We start from the raw sequence: 5,613 nt of genomic DNA, 5'->3' as shown, positions 1-5,613 counted from the left end.
GTATTGACTGGAACGAGAAGGCAACAACACAATAAGAATTAAGGCCACGATGATGCGATCGCAGTGGTGGTTACAGAAGGCAAGAAGAAAGATGCATCCATCAACGTACGACCTCCTCCTCCTCAACTTAGTGCGCCGGGCCACCGACCGGCGGCTAAGGAGCGGCAGCTTTTGTGGCGAGGTCGAGGTGCTTCTCAGCAAAGGCATCCAAGGCTTCCTGCCGGTTGTGGAAGTCCAACCTCGTAGCGTCCTCACTGGCCTTGTAGATACCTATGTACACGATTTGCTCGTACACATGGATGTGTAGGTCGACGAATTCTTGCAAGGCAAGGAGCCTCGCGGCGAGCGCGACCTCCAGGTGGACATTCTTCATGGCGTCGGTGGGCAGTCGTAGGTCCACCAGTGCTTGAAAGAGGTTCCGGCCATGGAGGCCGATTAGGGTGGCAGGCAATGAGGAGCCCGGGCATGCGGGATGGAGGAGTATGGCGATGTCGTCCGCGAGCTTCTTGAGGACATGAACTTGTTGGTGGTGGCATCGATCATCTGGTCCAATTGAGAGTCGTAGTTGGCGTCGACGGCGGCCATCCACCAGCCCGTCTCCAACACCGTCTGGAGACGATCCTTGACGCCATGCCGCAGGCCGGCGTCGTGGACCATCTAGCATAGCCACTGGCCGCTCGCGCGCATCGCCGCCATGGGTCTGGAGTGAGCTCTTTTGCGCTTAGTGTAGGTGCTTAGGCAAATGCTTAGGTGCGTACGATGTGGTAGATGAATTGGAATGGAGGGGCGCCTATATATGAGGGCAAATTATGTTGCATTCACATCATGCAGCCTCTTTTCCCGGTCCTCCTCCCATTACTTCCCGCATGCATTAATTGAAGGAGGATGCATTGGCCGTTCAACATTTCGGGAACCGCTACTCCCTCCCTCGCCGGCATTAAAGCCGTATAGGGAACTGTGCCGCCCGCTGCAGGCCCGACTGAACACGCTTTCTCGCCTCCATCAAACCCCTATGTTAAACCCGCATGCAAACCGAGAAACCTACTCCAGCCACACGTCCATTCATGAGCGTGCCAGAATTAAACGCAACACCGGCCGAGCTCCTCCCGCCCGCCCTTAATTTAAACGAGGCCAGACGCCGGCAAAGCTCCTACGGTCCGCCCTCTATTTACACGAGGCCAGACAGACAGCGGACAAGAATCGCACCCCTCCGCCGCTCCCCATCTCCTCCTTCACCATTTTCTACACTCTTGCGATGACTTCCAAGGAGCCGTTCTCCGGCATATTACCCGGCTGGGTGGCCCGCCAAGCCCTCCGGATATGGGCGAGGCCACTCGGTGCTTCACCAACCTCGCTTGGCCCGATGGAGCCAGTTGCCGCCCCAAGCAGGCGCGTGATTCAGTAACTCACCGCTCCAGTTCAGCTCGATGAGGAGTGGCGAGTTGCTCCAGTCGGCACGGTGGCGAGCACGCCGGTATGGGCGTTGTCGTTGCCGCGTTGTACAACGCCACCAGTGTCTGCGGTGGCCGCGCCTCGCATGTCTGTGGGCGCGCCTCCCCTGCCTGCGGCAACATCATGCAGACAGAGACAGAAGCCGGGTGCGTGGAGAGCGACGAGTCGGTGGCCAGCTTCTTCGTGTCCGCCGCCATCATCGAGGAGAAGTAGAACACGGGAGGCTGCCGCCACTTGGGTCCCATGAAGGCCACTGCCGAGGCGACGACTGCGCCTTCAGGTGGTTTCTTTGCTGCTTCGTCTCTTCCTAGGACCTTCGTCAACCCCGCAAGTGTCTGCCGGACATGAGGAAGATAAAGGGATCTGCGGGCAACCATTTAGATTATGTACCCCCTCTCCAGCTGGCAGGAAATATTTGTTCTAAGAATGGATAAATTTTATGTATCTATAACTAAAGTAAGTCTAGATACATCCATTTCTACGACAAGTATTTCCGGACGGAGGGAGTATTAATTATACCAAGAGAGCCAGATTGGCACCGCTTAGTTCAGATAAATGTAATAAAATCAATCATGTTTGTGTGAAGATCCGGCTTTTTTATACGAAATCCTTCATGCTTATATGAAATCAGTCCGTGTTTGCACGAATTTTATCTGGTTGGTTAGAGTTGTGAAAATGTATGCCGCTCGCGTTTGATGTCATCCTCTGCAAAAGGAAGCGGGAGGAAATTTGTCGGCTGCCGTTGGAGATGCTCTTATGCTGGAAATAATAGAGTGATATCCAATCCATTTGAGTCAATTGCGTGTATGATTGTCCCTCTATAAAAAGTTGATTGCGTGTACAGTGTACACGTGACTTGCAGGGAGGCTACAGCTTCGTACATAAAGTTAAAAAGAAACAAGTCCATCCTTAATCTTGTATTCTAAGTACTCTGTGGGTTCCACTGTCAGTACAGTAGAGAAAGAAGTATATATTAAATAAGTAATATATGATATAAAAAATCTAAAGTTAAAGACAGAATTTGAACTCATGTCATCATGTTGTGAGCATCCGACGCTAACCAGTCCGACACATTTTTGTTGTAAACCATGCTGGAGATATATCTCCATGTCTACTCTTATACTCCATCCGTTCCTAAATATTTGTCTTTTTTAGATTTCAAATGGACTACCACATGCGGATGTGTATGTAGACATATTTTAGAGTGTAGATTCACTCATTTTGCTCTGTATGTAGTCACTTGTTAAAATCTCTAAAAAGCAAATATTTTGGAACGGAGGGAGTAGAAAACAGAGTTGGTGATGATGGTGTGCGTGCCATCCTGCAATATAGGCTGCCGGATTTATATCTAACGAATAGGAAGGAAACTATGGCAATTTTGCAAAAATATACCCATGCCCCTCTCCACATTCTCAAATAAGGCCTTCCCTTGTTCATCCTTTTCTCTCACAAGATAAACTACTCATACAAATGCATCTTCATGTTCCATGCAATGCACGGGCATCAGCTAGTTTCTTTTAAAATAGTTACTGCGATAATTGAGTTGAAGTGATATATTTTATGTCTGCCTCGAATGATTTCAGATTCACTAGTAGTAATAGAGAAAAGGTTGCCTTGTTAATTAACAGAAAACAGGGTGAAAACTATCACATGAGGCCGGTAAAAATGAGGCACACTGGGTTCAGCGTCATCGTCACTACAGCTGTGCGCGCTCGAGAAGTCTACATATCGAGCGGGCTACTGGGTGAGGCAGAGACACAATGTTTGAGAGAGAAACCAATTGATAGATTACGATCAGATCGAGTTGTCACCCTTCTGCTGTCATTGTTGGGGTGGGGGAAGGGGGAGGGAGAGAAAGACGTATCGAGAGTGTGCGCGGTAGGCACAGAGGCACAACTAGTGAGTGTGTGTGTATGTGTGTGTGTTTGAAAGAGGAGTAGATATATTACTATCAAGATCGAGGTGCCACCCTACTCCTTCGGTGTCGGGTAGTGTGTGTGTGTGTGTGTTTGAGAGAGAAGCCAGTCGATAGACTAGTATCAAGATCGAGGTGTCACCCTACTCCTTTGGTGTTGGGAAGTGTGTGTGTGGGTATGTGGGTGTGTGGGGGGGGGCAGTGACATTTACATATCTCTACTCTTATAAAAAATAGAGTTGGTGATGATGGTGTTCCTGCCATCCTGCGATATAGGCCATCCGATTTATATCCAACAGATAGGAAGGAAACTATGGAAATTTTGCAAAAAGATACCCACACCACTCTCCACATTTGCAAATAAGGCATTCCCTCGTTCATCCTTTTCTCCCACAAGATAAACTACTCATACCAATGCATCTTGATGTTCCGTGCAACGCATGGGCATCTTGCTAGTAGGGAGAAGGAGTTTATGTAACACATATCTAGCTATATTAAGGGATAGGTAGATAGCATGTGTGCGAGGTATACTTAAAGCATCACGAAGATAAACAAACAGTGTGCATGCAAGTGCCGGAAAAAATGAAGTGAGAAACAATGTGTATGCATGCGCGCGTGCGCACGCGTGTGTGTGTGTGTGTCTGTCTGTGTGTGTGTGAGAGAGAGAGAGAGAGAGATAGAGAGAGAGTGAAATCTCAAAACAAAAGGTGCTCTGTTGGAATCCCATTGTATGTATTCATATGGTTCCGGAACTCGAGTTAACCTTAGGCATATGTGTGAGAGACATAATTATCCTTTGAGACATTAGTGGCTGTGGGTGGGAAGAATTGAAGGGGTGGGCGTGTTCGACAAAGAGAGCGTGTGCGTTTCTGTGTGAGAGACTTGTAGGACGGGGTAGAAAGACAAATTTTAACCTTGACAGAGAGAGATAAATACACGAAGTGCGCGTGTGTGATTCCGATGCCCACAGGGAAATGAGATATGTATGCGTGTGAGAGAGATTGCACAATTCATTCACGTATCACTATCTAGCGATCGTGGACATGCATCGCTTCAACATAAATCAATATCTACTTCGTATCGTGGCCAAAGGTACAATATCGATTCAACGCAACAAAGATTGGATACTCACATATCATATTTTTTCTATTTAAATAAACCTTTTCAGTTGTGCATGCCAAAGTTACAGTGATGTTTCTTCAAACAACCAATGTAGCTATCATGTACATGAACCATTGTTACTCTTGCATTCAAATTAATTCGTCTTGGGTGATTTAAGGTTCTATTATGAAGTAATATATGTAATATTCATATATGAATTCAACGGGTACGCAATTTATGAAATGGAGGCTACGTAATCATATGAGGTAACACTTTTAAGTAGCGGACTACACTATCCATTTCTTTTTGTGCGCCTCTACACTAACACGTCAATGCATTATGTTTAAAGTAAATAACCAATGGTACTAAATTATTTATTTACCCGAGAAATACACAGGCTAAGTGTTTGATCCCTTTTTTTGTGAACGCGCCTCTACCCGTATGATTTGTCGCACCCATGTGAACGTCCAAGTTATCGGCGCATCATCCCGAGTTATTGTCTTTTTTCTGGGGTGGACTTCACACCAGTTATTAAATGCTGACGCGTGCCCCGTGTACACAGTCTCGCATGACCTCCCGCTAGCACAGTCCAAAATTAGTTGAAACTGGATACGAACGATCCCACGGGCGGCAAAATCTCCCGCCTCCTTCTAAAATTTCCGCCACCTAGTCTTTAGCATGCGAAATTCCCCTTTTGTCATTGGTGAACGGAGACCAACAGTTACAATACCGCCCTCATCTACATAATAGGTTGGGGCTGCTTTGGTAACTTCCGGTCCCCCCACTACACGGCACCCCATTTCCTCTCCCCCTCCCAGAAAAAAATGACTAACTCCACAGCACCAGAGCATCTTATATCACGTCGTCCGTACTTCATCGACCTTTCTCCCCTCCCCTCTCGAAACCCTATACTGCTCATCCACTGGCGTACCAGAGCCCATTCACTGCTAGCGGCGTCCACCTTGTCGGATCTGCTTTTGCGGCCACATCTACCCCTCCCACCTCCCCTAGAAACAAGTAGACTACTCATCCACCACTGTACCACAGCCCATTCAGTGCCGGCCTTGTCCACGGCGTCGGATCTGCTTCACCGGTACTCTCGTCAACCGCAACGAATCTAGAGTGGCTCATTCGTACTCCCCATC

The sequence above is a fragment of the Triticum dicoccoides genome, chromosome 2B, assembly GCF_002162155.2.
Source record: "Triticum dicoccoides isolate Atlit2015 ecotype Zavitan chromosome 2B, WEW_v2.0, whole genome shotgun sequence".
In the NCBI taxonomy this organism is placed as follows: Eukaryota; Viridiplantae; Streptophyta; class Magnoliopsida; order Poales; family Poaceae; genus Triticum; species Triticum dicoccoides.
The sequence above is the reverse complement of the archived record's forward strand: the minus strand, read 5'-3'. Positions refer to the sequence as shown.